General features: G+C 35.6%; 1 protein-coding gene across 4 annotated transcripts in view; it reads right to left on the bottom strand.

The window, feature by feature from the left end:
- The window catches only part of LOC461139 (cytosolic beta-glucosidase), a 1,143,797-nt gene that overhangs the window by 931,185 nt on the left and 196,316 nt on the right, over positions 1–16,296 (bottom strand). For all 4 annotated transcript variants that reach the window (XR_008547754.2, XR_010156492.1, XR_010156491.1 and 1 more), the window contains exons 5-6: positions 8,679–8,825; positions 6,022–6,075 (exon numbers count right to left, since the gene is read on the bottom strand). The gene's annotated coding sequence lies outside the window, so the exon portion shown is untranslated. The remainder of the gene's footprint in view (positions 1–6,021; positions 6,076–8,678; positions 8,826–16,296) is intronic.

Genomic DNA, 16,296 nt, shown 5'->3' with positions numbered 1-16,296 from the left:
TGAAAAAGTGAAATTTCCATACTTAGGGACCTTTCTGCAATTGTGCCATCAAAGTTACGGGAATCCATTGATAAATCTTCCATCTAGAAAGCATGATTAAGAAAAAACTTTTGGGGCTGGGCGCGGTGGCTCACACCTGTAATCCCAGCACTTTGGGAGGCTGAGGCAGGCAGATCACCTGAGGTCAGGAGTTTGAGACCAGCCTGGCCAACATGGTGAAACCCCGTCTGTACTAAAAATTCAAAAAAATTAGCCAGGCATGGTGGCGCATGCCTGTAATCCCAGCTACTTGGGAGGCTGAGGCAGGAGAATCGCTTGAACCTGGGAAGTGGAGGGAGGCGGAGGTTGAGCCAAGATGGCGCCACTGCACTCCAGCCTGGGAGACAAGAACGAAACTCCATCTCAAAAAAAAAAAAAAAATTTTAAGGAAACGCTGGCATCAGGCCAATCACCCATTTGGAAAACTGGGAAAAGTTCTAAGGCCTCTTCTTAGTGCCCAAAGGAAAGTATAGTAAAGATATCCAGGAAAAATCCAAGAATGAAGGAAGGTAAAAAGCCACCTAAATAGAAGCTGGAGATTTGGGTTCTAGTGTTAGCCCTACTGCTAACTAGCTGATAAACAAAGCCACATAACTTATCTGCCCTGGGTCTCTGCTTTTCTTTATAAATTGAAAAGTCTTTGGGGGACACAATTAGTCTGAGGTTAGGGGCATAGATTTAGTATCTCTATTCACAGTCACTTCTATTGATAGTTAAATTACTGATAGCTGTCTAGATACGTAAATGGCTTTAAGGAACTCCCGCCACCTTAAGCACTGACTAATCTGACTTTATGACATAAAAGGTACAGGTCCAAGGGTCACATGGCAACATGAGCTGAGACACCCATAACCGAAAGTGTGTAGGCATTAGAAAATAAACAGGGTTTGAAATGTCAGAAACCAGAAGTTAGTCTGTTAAGAATTCTTCCAATCATCAAACATACAAAATCATAAACAGAAGATTTAATTTTCATGGACGCCTAATCATAATGGAAGTTATTGCATGTGTTATAATCTGAATTTTTTGTGACATTGGCTTCTCAATATCAGAATGATTTCTATTGTTTCCTTTTATTGCTGATTTTCATGGCTTTTGTTTTGCATTCCATGATCTGCTTTTTTTCTCAGATCTTTAAAAATGAATTTTAAAATAACAGACAGTACCCTTTAGATGCATCTAAATACAAATAACTTGTTTTTTTCTTATTTAAACATTCCAAAACATCTTAAATATCTTTGTAAAAGGCAATTAAAATAAATATAGATTAGACTTCTGAACAGGAGCATCCAAGGGTTGAAAACCTTTAAACATCCTACCTCTTATTCATGCTTTCCCTTTCTGTGGACCTTTTTTGTCTTAACACCACCACTCATGTCAACACCATGGAGGACTTAGTCACCACTATCTCACACGCTCGTATCTCTGACTTAACTATAGCAGACCTACCTACAAGTTTTGGGTCAAAATTACATTTATTTCATTATTTTAAGGTCTTCTTTGCTTTAATATTCCTACCGGGGTTCCTAATGGGCATCTGTTACTAAGAACTGTGATCTGTTCACAAAGTTCTCACTTAACTATTCAGGAAAACTTGAACAAGAAGAGGCACCACAATGTGATGAGTTGGAAAGAACACTGAGCTGGGAGTCAGGAAATCTAGGCTCTAGCAAGTATTGACAGCCATGTAGCTTTTAATTTTACTTAATCTCTTTAAGTCCTAGTATGTTCAACTCTAAAAACAGAGAGCTGGGCCAGATATCATTTTAGGTTCCTTCCAGTTAAAATATTCTGGATTTTATTTCCCAGGTTGCTTTGTGGGGCATCATTTGCTTCCAGCCCAGGCAAGCAGAGGCCGATGCTATTATGACTTGACAGCTGGAGCGATAGACAAAGAATTAAACCTTCCCTAAGTGCTCTTGATCCTCCTTTTTTTTTTTTGTAAATAAATGAAAAGACTTCATTTTCCAAAGCAAATCCTAACTTGCAGATGTCATTTTTTTCACGGGGAGGTTAAAAAAAATAGCATTTAAAAATATGTCAGCATGTAACATTTCATTTGTTTCCATACTGTCTGATTTAAGGATAAAGATCTTATTTCAACACTGAAAGCAAAACCTCCTAAATTCATCTAGCTCACAGGATCATTTACATATCCAATGAAACATTTATTTTATCTGACCAGAAATGAAGATGATACAACATTCTTGGCGGAGATTAAAAATATATAAGGATGGAATATTGATGGCAATACACAATATAGAGAAGAACAGCCCAGATGATGCACTGTGGATGCTGATAAGAATGAAATGCTTCCTAGCTAAAGTGAAATGATAACCTCAAAAGATATAGATTAATGACAGTAGTCTCCAAGATTGAAAAAGGAGAGGCGAGGATAAAAGAGGAATAAATTTAAGCATTTCAACAAAGGATGGAGAAATTTAAAGGATAATGTTAATTGAATTATGTGTTGTAACCAGATAATACTCTATTATACAAAGATGAAAGCCACAGTCATATCAAACCATCTAGTGGAAAGACGTCAACTTGAATCTGCAAGGGTTATTTTTAAAGTGGCAGACTCTAATATAAATCTGAATTTCAGAAGCACAATTCTAGTTTAATCTTCTTCATTTATAATGGTGATAAACTTAGTTTGATTGCTCAGGAACATATATCTAGATTTATGGCCACATTGGGAAAACTGATTGCATTGTTACTTTTCATCCAGAATTCATTGATTCACTCTGTCTCTCTCCTCATATATATTTGGGATTATAAACACAGAGGGGAATTTTTTCTCCCCATGAGAGAGAGAGAGAGAGAAAGAGAGAAAGAAAGTGAGACAGACACAGAGACAGACAGGGAATTATCCTCTGTGTCCATAATCCCAAATGGTTCAAAGTGTTCAAACAGCTCCATTTTATTTGTTCTTCATTCATTCAACAGACCTATCCTGAAAACCTTCTGTGTGAGAAGCACTGTGCTAAAGTTCAGAGCCTAGAAAAAATTAATATGCTTTTTGAGGACATGAGCTATATTATCTTTACCTTTCCATGCCTAGCAAGAGGGCCTAGCCTAATGCGTGTACTTGGTAAATGTTTGTTACAATGAACTAAACATCGCAGGGAGATAGCTATACAGGAAAATATTAACTATTAGTTAATGAAACCAAATACCATCTTACATGTCTAGAATCATTAAAAGTCAGAAGAGATCTTACATATCAGTTAATCTGTTGTTTCCTAACTTTGTGCAATGGAACAAAAGTAAGGGGTGTTACTACAACCAAAGGGAATGAGAGATTCCTTGGTCAAATAAGTTTGGAAAAAACAAAATCAAACAAGTTTTCTTACTTCTTAGAGACTTTGATATGCCAATAGTTTGTGTTTCTCTCAAAATGAAATATAGTAAATACATTTCCAACTTTATTTATCCAGAAGGTACTTTTATTGAGTCATATCTTTTGAAACTCATTTTCTGGGAAGAGTTCAACTGGTTCATTTCTTCTTGCTTTATCTCTCAATTCCAACTATCCTTCATCCAATGTGAGAGAACTAACTAATTCTGCTTAAATAATCCTATGGATAAGGCAATCACCTTATTTTGGGGGCAAACTGGTTCTATCATTGATAGCCTTAATTATTAGAGCTCTTTTGAATTCTGAGCTAAAATCTGCCTCACAGTCCACTAGAACAGGTATTGCCAAACTATGGTCTCCGTATAAAATCTGGCCTGTTGTCTATTTTTGTATGGCTTTCAAGCTAAGAATGATTTTTATATATTTTTACAGGCTGTTAATGAAAATATTCAACAGAGACCACATGTGGCCCATCAAGATTAAAATATTTATAATGTGGACCTTTTCAAAAAAGAGATGGCCCATTTATGCTCTAGGGAAGGGGTCTCCAGACTTTTTGATTATGTGCTGTGTGGTGAGCAGCCTCAAAGATACTCATCAATACAAAGATGAGGCTGGCTGCAGTGGCTCACACCTGTAATCCCAGCACTTTGGGAAGCTGAGGTGGGAGGATCACTTTAGGTCAGGAGTTCGAGACCAGCCTGGCCAACATGGCAAAACCCTGTCTTTACTAAAAATACAAAAATTAGCCAGGTGTGGTGGTGTGTGCCTGTGGTCTCAGATACTCAGGAGGCTGAGGCATGAGAATCACTTGGATTCGGGACTTGGAAGTTGCAGTGAGCTGAGATCACACCACTGCACGCCAACCTGGGTGACAGAGTGAGATCCTGTCTCAAAACAAAAAACAAAAGCAAAAAACAAAGATGAATGCATCCTTTTATTCACACCCTTGTATAATCCACTCCCCTTGAGCATGAGCTGGATTTAGTGGCACTCCCCTCCCCTCCCCTCCCCTCGCCTCCCATCCCATCCCATCCTATTCTATCCTATCCTATTTCTATTCAAATTGCTTCTATTCTATTCTGTTGAATAGAATATGGCAAAAGTGATGTATGCCTCTTCTAAGAGTAAGTTATTAAAAGATTTTGGCTTCTGAGTTGGATGTTCTCTCTCTCTCATTCATTCTCTCTCTTTCCTCCATTACCCACTCTGAGGGAAGACAGCTGCCATATTGTGAGCAGCCCTATAAAAAGACAAGGAAAGGAGGAAGACCTCCAGTCAACAGCCAGTGAAGAACTGAGGTTCTCGGCCTATCATCAACAACCAGGTGGGTGAGCTTGAAACAGATTTTTCCCCAGTTGAGCCTTCAGTGTGACCACAGCCCTGGCCAGGATTATATGAGAAACCTTGAGCTGGAGGCAGCCAACTAAACTGCACTCAGAGTCTGGACCTACAGAAACTGTGAGATAATAACTGCTGTTGTAAGCTGTTATTTGGAGTCGGGGGGTGGTTGGGCAGTAATTGCTATACAGCAGTAGATAACTAATACATATTCCCAATAGTAAAAATTTCTGGAGCATGCATTCTCCTTCCTTCTTCCTGTCTCTCTTTATACATTCTCTCTCTCTCTCTCTATACATATATATATATATATATATATGAATTAAATATGTGCTAAATATTCAAACTAAATGTTAGTAAAGATTGCATCTTTTCTTAATATTATTTTGTTCAGCTCTATAAAGGTACAATTGGAAAATAAAATTGCATAAATCTAAAGTGTACAATGTGATGATTTGATATATGTATATATTATGAAATTACCACAATAAAATTAGCACATCTATTACTTAATTTAATTACCATTGTGTGTGTGTGCATTAAGAACATTTCAGATGTACTCTTTTAGCAAATTTCAAGCATACAATACAGTATTGTGACTATAGTCACTGATGCTGTACATTAGATCCCCAGGACTTTTTCAGTCTTGTAACTAAATTTGTACCCATTTCCCACAAACCCCATCCCCTGAAAACCACGATTCTACTCTGTTTCTGTGAGTTTCACTTTCTTATATTCCACATATATAATCACTTATTGTGAAGTATTTGACTTTCTCTATGTCACTTCACTTAGCATAATGTCCTCAAGATTCATCCACGTCACAATGTCTTGTTTCCTTTGGATATATACCCAGAAGTGGGATTAATGAATCATATGGCAGTCATAATTTTAATATTTTCAGGAACTGCCATACATTTTTGCATAATGGCTTTACCAATTTGCATTCTTGCCAACAGTGCAAAGGGTTTCCTTTTTTCCACATCTTCACCAACACTTGTTGTCTCTTGTCTTTTTGATAATAGCCATTCTAACAGGTATAAGGTGTTATCTCATTGTGGTTTTAATTTGCATTTCACTAATAATTAGTGATGTTGAGCACTTTTTCATACACCTGCTGGGCATTTGTGTATCTTCATTTAAAAAAGTCTATTTACGTCATTTCCCCATATTTTAATTAGATTTTTTCTGCTATTGAGTTATATAAGTTACTTATAGTTTTTCTTAATTATTAAATAAAAATGAATATAGAGAGAAGTTTTAATAACTTGTTCTCATACCCACTAAATTGCGTTGTCCATCTCCAGATGTGACCACATTTACTTTGGAGAACACTACAATAGAGAGACACATAAAATTATAACAATATCAACACTCCCAAAAATTGTACACATAGGATAATTTTATTTATCTGATTACTATATCCTTCCAATAGAGTCAGATCTCTTTGTCTGAAATATTTTATTTGTTCAGAAGTGTTAGCTCTTCATTTATATTAATCTACAGACGACTCATCACAGATGTTCACCTTGGAAGCCTATACTTAGGTCTGCAGAAAATTTTCAGATGTCTTAGAGAGTTTCTTTCTGTCTTAAGGGTTGCTTGGCTACTGAAGAGAAATGTTAACAGCTGTGGGAGAAGCAATTAGTGTCCATTCTGTCCTGATTGACAATTCTGCAAAATGCCCAGTAGCATTTTCTCTGGTTTTACAAAATGGCGACCTTCTGTTTCAGAGTGCTGGGTAGCTATTGAGTTCTGGTACAGTTATCATCATGTGGATGCCCCATGTGGCTCCCAATTAGGGAATCAAGCTTAATTTCACTCCCTGACCAGACTGAAATATAAAAGGGAAAGATAAGACCTTCATAGCGAGGTATGAACAGAGATTTCTGGCAAGCAGAATACATGAATATAAACTTTTAGGAGTATTCAATTAAAAATGCAAAGGCAGAGCTCTCTGAGAAACTGGGAGGCACTGGATGAAAGGAGAGAGATTAGTGAGAACGCGGCAATGAATGCACTGTTTTCATACAATGCCCTAATCAGGAGGACAAGTGGCAGTTGTTATGAAGCAGTAAGATTCAGAACAATGCCTTTCCCAGGGAAGCAGTCACTACAAAACAAGGGCTACAGTCGCCACAAAACAAGACAATACTGACTTATACACATGAAAGAGAATAATTGCTTAAAGATGTTATGCCTGACATCTGGTGAGCCTCCTCAGTCCAGAAACAAAAATACCAAGAACTGGAAAATAGTGGGTTATTTTTCCTTTGGCTTCCAGACTTCCTATTTTTCTATATATTTTATATTATCCCAATTACCTTAGTTAGTGCATTAATATAGAAATACTATGGTTTTCCATTTTCCCTAATTAAGACTATTAAGAAGACATTTTATGCTCTTATTTTTTAATGAAATTCAATTTAAAGTCACTGTATCAGATCTTATTAACTACTACATTATAATACATAATATTTCATTGAGAGCAAAGTGCCTAAATCAAAAATTAGATCCAAACTTCAAGAATATAAACTATGATCGTGACAAAGCCATGGTCCTTTGCATATATTTCATCCTGTATAAAATAAAAACTTTGCTCATGTCAAGTTTTAATCAAGTGTGTCCCCAGGAAATACTAAGACATGGAAGACCTGTGAAGAAATTTCACCATTTTATTTTTTAAATAATAGGGTGTCCAAATTAAAGGTTGCACATATTTTAGGGGAGGATGAGACATGAATAAAGGAGTTGACACACACTGTACCATTTTATTTTAAAGACGCTAAACAAGAAGTGTTTATTTAATTAATTAATCAAGTATATGTAAGTTCCAACTGCATGTTGACCATTGAGCTATTCATACTGGGATGGAGTAGGCAGCTAGAGGCAGATAGCCCCAGTCTCCAGCACATTGTAGCTTCTCCAAACAGTATGTATTAATAAATGGACAGAGACCTTGTTCTCTTTTTTTTTTTTTTTTTTTTTTTTGAGATGGAGTTTGACTCTTGTTGCCCAGGTTGGAGTGCAATGGTGCGATCTCAGCTCACCACAACCTCCGCTTCCTGGGTTCAAGCTATTCTCCTGCCTCAGCCTCCCAAGTAGTTAGGATTACAGGCATGCACCACTACGCCTGGCTAATTTTGTATTTTTAGTAGAGACAGGGTTTCTCCATGTTGGTCAGGCTGGTCTCAAACTCCCGACCTCAGGTGATCCACCTGCCTCGGCCTTCCAAAGTGCTGGGATTACAGGCATGAGCCACTGTGCCTGGCCTGTTCTCTTCTGTAAAGGAACAAATAATCTAGTTGAAACTAACAGATATTATCCCATTAATCTTCACCATACATATGTGAGGAAGGAAATATTTTAAGCTAATTTTGTGAAGGAGGAAACTGAGGCTCTGGAAGGTTATTTACTCAAGGTCAGAGAACTAGAGAGTGACGGAACAAAGAATTCAGCCCCGTCTGTCTGACTCTAGAGTCCCAGCTATTGATTTAGACTTGAATCTTACAGCTGCTGATGGGCCACTCTTCTAAGATCTAGGGACTGTTCTCAAGGATCTCCTGTTAATCCTTCAGTCCTTTACTCTTTTAAATATGTTTTCTTCCCTTATCTGTTATTCACCCCTAGAAATGCTATTGAACAACAATTCAGACTCCTATGGGAAATCTTCCAGCTATAATTATGAAAACACAAGAAAGCATGTACCCCCAAAGCTTAAGGGAAAACCATATTTCAAGTCAAACCTTGAGGGCTACCTGGCCAGTCATTTGGCATTCACCCAGGGCTCAGAACAACCATGACCGGGACAACCAATATGCAGGGATGTTTTCTTTGTCATTGCTGGACAGAAGGAATCTTTCTCAATGATTTTCTGTCGCCACTTGAAATAAGTTTTATGAACAGTTTAATGGCCAAATAAAGGATTTCAGGATACCTCACGGAAAGGATTCTCAATTTTGCAGTTCTCCTAGGACACTTCACAGATTTGCTTCGAGGACACATTGATGTTCCAATTTTCACCAGCGTTCAGAGTTGCCCATTTCTCCTGGAACAGCTCAGGTCAGGGAGGGCCCAGCTGAGACTAGAGATAAAGCACATTAGATAGTTGACAGTCAATAAAATATGGGACCTTGATTTTAGCTGATAATAATAGAAAGGTTTTTGGTTTACAGTTTAATTTTTTTTCAAAATCCTAATACATTTGGATAAAAGTAACTGTACAATAGGTAAATATGCCAGAGAATAAGAATGGCAGCTGGGATTTTTAAAGCTCATCAATAAAAGTGAGTTGCTTCACAAAGCCGTAATAGCTTGTTATTTGTTTTTGTTCTTGTTTTTGTTTTTATGTCATTTAATACTTAAACAATACCATTCTTTCTTGATACCCTATCACTCTTGAGGGATGTTAATTATACTTGGCCAGGAGGCTTCATCCATTCACCCAAAATTGGATCAGAGAGCTCTGATTTCTAAAATAACTGACATATTTCCAAAGGCAACAATGACAGGAGCTTCCAGAAGCACCACACAATTGGTCACAAGTAAATTTTTCAGGAATGTCCAATTAGTAGCGTATCAACAGTCACTGCATTCTTCCTCCCACCATACCTGTTGGAGGCCAGAGATTTGCTCTTGCAGCCCTCCAGGACACCCCCAATTTTTGAAAATTGTTCATCAGAGATGCTATCCAAACATATATGATTATGATGAGAGCTAAGAAAAAGTTTTAAATCTCAGGGTTTTTTTTCAGTTTACAAAACACTTTTGCATATATTGTATAATATATACACTCTCTAGCTCTATGACAATGCTATTGTAAAACATGCATCCTACGGTTGAAGGAAGACATTTAATGACAAGATTAAGATGAAGATTGTCAAGACATTTATATGGTGGAGCTTAAAGCTCTACTCAGGTCTTCTGATTTTTTAGGGCAATCCTCTTTAACCTCCCATCATTAAGGTTAGTTGACTCATTGGCATACTCAAATGGGCAGAAGCAGCAGCACCTGGGAACTTATTAGAAATGCAAATCCTCTGGCCCCACACCAGACCCTATGAATCAAAAACTCCAGGGTGGGGCCCAGTGACCCATAGGTTAACAAGCCCTCCAGGTGACACTGATGCCCACTGAAACTGAAGACCACTGCATATGCTAAATGTAGTAGCTTAGATCATACTGTGATTGACATACAATTTTATATCAAACATTCTAGAGACAATCTAAAATCTTCCTGCTTTGGTACCATGAAGCTATCATAGAAATAGTTCCAATAATCAAGGCTCCAAAAACCTGAAAGTCGCGAGATGTAAAATGTTTCAAGCTTATCCATACAATGTGAAGTGGCCATTGCTGGCAGCTTCTCTTCCCTATATTCCTACCAATGGAAGGTAAAGGAAATAATTTTCCCTTCTAAAAATCAAGATTGTCCAACTATTAAATTTTGTTAGAGTAACATATCTTTACCCTATCCAAGTCCTGTTTCAAGGCTTTCAATTTTTTGTTCAGTTCATGGGCAGCCAGATGGGGCGATTCCCACCCCCAACCCCTCGCGCATATCAGGCTTCTGAACACCAACTCTTTCAAGAGCTTTCTTGCATTACATTTGAAAATGTATATGTCTTAGACTTCATACAGAAAAGAAAAGGAATGTTAGGGTCCCCTTGTCATTTGTTCCTTAGCACTCTGTATTTCTCCTTTACAGTACTCATCACACTTCTAATTAGTCGTTCAATGTCACTGTCTAATTACTTGTTCCCCACATGTTCTCTATTAAGACTTCAGAGGCCCTAAGCTCTGACAAGATAATGGTGTGTCTCTTCCAACACCAGATGGATTTTGAAATTTTTTTAAAATCAAAACTTTAAAATAAGTTCAAGAAATCCAATAAGGTTTCAATTTTACCTATCGTGAGTGCTTCTCTGCTTTACTCCAAATATCGTATACTAAACTTCATTTTAATGTTTTAAATAAATTTTAGTGTATATAATTAAGATATATCACATTGTGTTATGGGCTACATATAGATAGTAAAAAGGTTACTATAGTGAAGCAAATTAACATATCCATCGTCTCACATAGTTACCCATTTTAAAAATTTTATGACAAAGAGTAGCTAAAACCTACTCATTTAGTGTGAATCCCATATGCAATACAATTTTATTATCTGTGGTCCGTGTGCTGCATATTAGATTTATAGACTTGTTCATACTACATGTCTGCTACTTTATATCCTCTGATCTACATCTCTCCATTTCTTCCCTTCCCCTCATGCCCCCACTCCTAGTAACTAATTTTTTTTTTAATTTCACATATAAATTTGAGATCATGCAATATTTTTATTTCTGGGTCTGGGTTATTTCACGCAGCAAAATGCCCTCCAGGCTTATCCATGTTGTGGCAAATAGTAAGATTTTATTTTTAAAGCTTGAATAATATTCCATTAGGCATATATGTACTACAGTTTCTTTATCCATTTGTCTATTGGCAGACACTTAGGTTTTTTTCTGTATCTTGGCTATTATGAATGATGCTACAATCAATATGAGATTGTAGATATTTTTATGAAGGGGTGATTTCATTTGCTTTGGGTATATTCCCAGAAGAGGGATTACTGGATCATATGGTAGTTCTATTTTTAATTTCTTTAGTCCATATTATTTTCCATAATGTCTGTAACAGTCTACAGTCCCACAGAGAGAATGTAAGAGTTCCCCTTTCTCCACACTCTCACCAACATTTATTGTCTTTTGACCTTTTGCATGTAGCCATTCTAAAGAGTGTGAGGTTGTATTTCATAGTGTTTTTTGACTTGCATTTCCCTGATGATACAATGCACAGCATCTTTTTATATATGTTGGTCATTCGCAAGTCTTCTTGGTAGAAAAGTCTATTCAGGTCTTTTATCCATTTTGTATCCAAGTTATTTGTTTCTTGACTATTGGGTTGGGTTGTATGAGTTTTTGATAAATTTTGGATGTTAACCCTTATCAGATACAGGGTTTGAAAATATATTTTTTCAATTCATAGGCTAATGTTTTATTTCATTAATTGTTTCTTTTGCTGTGAAGAAGCTTTTTGGTTTAATATAGTCCCAATTATTTATTTTTGCTTTTGTGGCCTGAGCTTTTTGTAATGACATCCAAAATATCATTGCCAGGGCCAATGTCCAGGAGCAGGAGTTTTATAGTTTTTGTTCTTATATGTAGGTATTGTATTCATTTTTTATTTAATTTTTGTGTATGGTATAAGGTAAACGTACAATTTCATTCTCTTCCCTGTGAAAATCCAGTTTTCCCAACACCATCCATTGAAGAGACTATCCTTTCCCCATTGTGTCCATTTGGTACCTTTGTCAAAAATGAATTAACACATTTATTTTTGGGTTCTCCATTCTGTTCCATCAGTCTATGTGTCTGTTTTTATGCCACTATCATTCTGTTTTAATTACTATAGCTTTGCAATGTAATTTTAAATCAAGAACTGTGATGACTCCTACTTTGTTTTTCTTTCTCAAAATTATGTTGGCTATTTATGGTGTTTTATGCTGCCATATAAATTTAGGATTGTTTTTTATATTTTTGTGAAGAATGCTATTTGGATTTTGATAGGGATTGTATTGAATCTGTATATTGCTTTTGGTGTATAAACATTTTAAAAATAACAATTCTTCTGATCCATAAGCCATGAATATTTTTCCATGTATGTTTCTTCTTTAATTTTTTTTCATCCATTTATTGTGCTCAATGCACAGATCTTTCACCTCTTTGGTTAAATTTATTCCCAGGTGTTTTTTTTGATACTATCATAAATGAGATTACTTTTTTGATTTCTTTTTCAGTTAGGTATTTTTGTATTAAAATGCTACTGATTATTGTATGTCCTACTATTTACAGAATTTATTTATTAGTTCTAAATTTTTTTGTGGAATATTTAGAGTTTTTGCATGTAGAATCATGTCATCTGCAAATAGAGGTAATTTCACTTCTCCTTTCCAATTGGGATGCCTTTTATTTCTTTTTCTTGTCTGATTGCTTTAGTGAGTATAGTTGACACCTAAACAACACAGGTTTGAACTGCACAGGTCCACTTACATGTGGGTTTCCTGCTTCTGCCACCCCTGAGACAACAAGATCAACCTCTCCTCTTTCTCCTCCTCCTCAGCTTACTCTATGGAAGTTGACAAGAATGAAGACTTTTCTGGTGATATATTTCAAGTACTATGTAGTAAGTATACTTTCTCTTCCTTATGATTTTCTCAATAACATATTCTTTTCTCTAGCTTATGGATGTAATACATATAACATATAAAATATATGTTAATCAACTATTTATATTATCTGTGAAGCTTCCAGTCAACAGTGAGCTATTATTAGTTAAGTATGTGGGAAGTCAAAAGTTATACATGGATTTTCGACTGTATGGGAATCAGTGCCCATAATCTCCACATTGTTCAAAAGTCAACTGTCTACTTCCAGTACTATGTTGAATAGAAATAGTGAGAGTGGGTATACTTCCCTTGTGTCAGATCTTAGTGGAAAAGTTTTCAATTTCTCTCCATTTATTTTAATACTTGCTGTGGATTTTTTCATAAATGGCCTTTCTTATGTTGAGCAACTTTTCTTCTATACCTAAACTATTGAGAATTTTTATCAAGAATGGATGATGGGCTTTGTCTAATGCTTTTTCTGCATCGATTGGAATGATAAGTGATTTTTAAAATTCTATTAATGTGATGCATCACATTGATTTATTCATGTATATTAAACCAGCTTTGAATGCCAGGGATGAATCTCATTTGGTCATGATGTATAATCTTTTTAATGTGTTGTTAGATTCAGTTTGCTAATACTTTATTGAGAATTTTCGCATCAATGTTCATTAAAGAAATTGGCCTATAGTTTTCTTTTCTTATGATATATTTGTCTGTCTTAAGCATTTTTATAGTTTGGATATTTGTCCCCACCCAAATCTCATGTTGAATTGTAATCCCCAGTGCTGGAGGTGGGCTCTATTGGGAGGTGTTTGGATTATGGGAGTGGATCCCTTAGGGCTTGATGTTGTCTTCATGATAGTGAGTTCTCACAAGATCTGGTCATTTAAAAGTTGTGGCACCTCCCCTCCACTCTGTCTGTCTTGTTCCTGCTTTTGCCATGTGACATGCCTGTTTCCTCTTTGCCTTCTGCCAGGATTGAAAGTTCCCTAAGGCTTAACCAGAAGTTGAGCAGATGCCAGCACCATGCTTCCTGTACAGTCTACTGAACCATGAGCCAATATCACCTCTTTGGTTTATAAATTACCCAGTCTCAGGTATTTCTTTATAGCCATGCAAGAATGGACTAATACAGGCATCAAGGTGATACTGGCCTTGTAAATGTGTTTAGAAGTCTTTTCTCTAGTTCTATTTTTTGCAAGAGTTTGAGTATTGATGCTAATTATTTGAATATTTGATAGAATTCAGCTGAGAACCCATCTGATCCTGAGCTTTTCATTTTGGGGAGATATTTTACTACTTCTTTACTCTCTTTTATTTGTTACTGGTCTCTTCAGGCTTTCTGTTTATTCCTGATTCAATCTTGGTAGGTTGTATTTTTCTAGGAATTTATCCATTCTCTCTTGGTTAGCCAATTCATTAGCATATACTTATTTATACTAGTCCCTTATAATCTCCTTATTTCTCAAACATCTGTTGTAACATTTTCTTTTTCACTTTATTTATTTGGGTCTTCACTCTTTTTTTCTTAGGATAGCTGAAGGTTTGTCAATTTTGTTTATTTATTTTAAATAGACAACTCCGTTTTATTAATTCTGTCTATGGTTTTTCCATTATTTGATTTGTTTCTGTTCTAATGTTTATTATTTCCTCCCTTCTGCTAATTTTTGGTTTAGTTTTTTTTTTGTATATTTTCTTGAGGCACAGTGTTAGACTATTTATTAGGAATTTTCATTATTTTCTAATGTAGGCATTAATTGCAATAAACTGTCCTCTTAGAACTCCTTTTGCTGCATTCTGTAAGTTTTTATTCATTGCCATTTGTCTCAAGTTATTTTTTAATTTCCCTTTTGATTTTTTAACCCATTGATTGTTTAAATGCATGTTGTATAATTTTCACATATTTGTAAACTTTTCAAGATTCCTCCTGTTATTGGTTTCCATAACACTGTGGTCTGAAGCAATGCTAGGTATGGTTTCAATTTTCTTAAATTTGTTAAGACTTGTTTTGTGGACTAGCATGTAGTCTATTCTGAAGAATGTTCCATGTACACAGGAGAAAAATGTTCATTCTACTGCTATTGAATGAAAATATTTTTTACATATCTGTTAGGTCCATTTGTTCAAAAGTGAAATTTAAATTCTGTGTTTTCTTATTAATGTCCTCTCTAGTTGATCTATTCATTGTTGACAGTGGAGTATTGAAGTCTCCTGTTATTATTGTATTGCTATCTATTTCTCCCTTCATTCCATTAGTATTTCTTGATGTATTTTGGTACCCTAATGTTGAGTGCATACATATTTACAATAGTTATTCTCCCTTCATGACTTGACCATTTTATCATCAAATAATGACCTTCTTTGTCTCTTGTGAAAGTTTTTGACTTAAAGTCTATCTTGTCAGATATAATCATAGTCATTCCTACTCTTTTTTGGTTACCATTTGCACAGAATATCTTCTTCCATCCCTTCACTTTAAGTCTGTGTGTGCCCTTACAGGTTAACTGGATCTCTTATAGGCAGCATATAATTAGATCTTTTGTTTTGTTCATTTAGCTACTCTATGTCTTTTGATTAAATAATTTAATGCATTTACATTCAAGGCTATTATTGATAGATAAAGACTTACTATGCCATTCTGTTGTTTGTTACGAAATTGCTTTTTACTTTATTTCACCTTAATTTCTGAAGTACAGCTTTACTGGATATAATATTCTTGGTTAGCAGTTTTCTCCTTTCAGCATTTTGAATATATTATCACATTCTCTAGTGGCCTGCAAGGTTTCTACTGAAAAATCTGCTGACAGTGTAATGGAGATCCCCTTATATGTAACTTGATACTTTAACTTTTTAAAAAATTCTCTTTGCCTTCACCTTTGGACAGTTTGATTAAAATGCACCTCAGAGAGGATCTCTTTGGGTTGAATCTATTTGGAGACTTACGAACTTCATGTGTCTAGGTCTTCATATCTGTCCCTAAACCTAAGAAGTTTTCAATAATTATTTTACTAAATAAACTATCTGTGGCTTTCTCTGTCTCTTCTCCTCATAAAATTATAATAATGCAAAATTTGTTTGATCAATGGTGTTTCAAAGTACTGTAGGGTATCTTCATTCTTTTTCATTCCTTTTTTCTTTTTTATCTTCTAACTGAATCATTTTAAAAGACCTGTCTTCAAGTTCACAGATCATTTCATCTGCTTAATCTAGTCTGTTGAAGTTCTCTTTTTATTTAGTTAATTGAATTATTCAGCTCTAAGATTTTGTTTCTTTTATATGATATTCATTTCTCTGTTGAATTCCAGTCAGATCACGAATTGTTTTTCTAACTTTACTGAAT

The sequence above is a fragment of the Pan troglodytes genome, chromosome 3, assembly GCF_028858775.2.
Source record: "Pan troglodytes isolate AG18354 chromosome 3, NHGRI_mPanTro3-v2.0_pri, whole genome shotgun sequence".
Taxonomy (NCBI): Eukaryota; Metazoa; Chordata; class Mammalia; order Primates; family Hominidae; genus Pan; species Pan troglodytes.
This window is presented reverse-complemented; position numbering and strand designations above follow the sequence as displayed.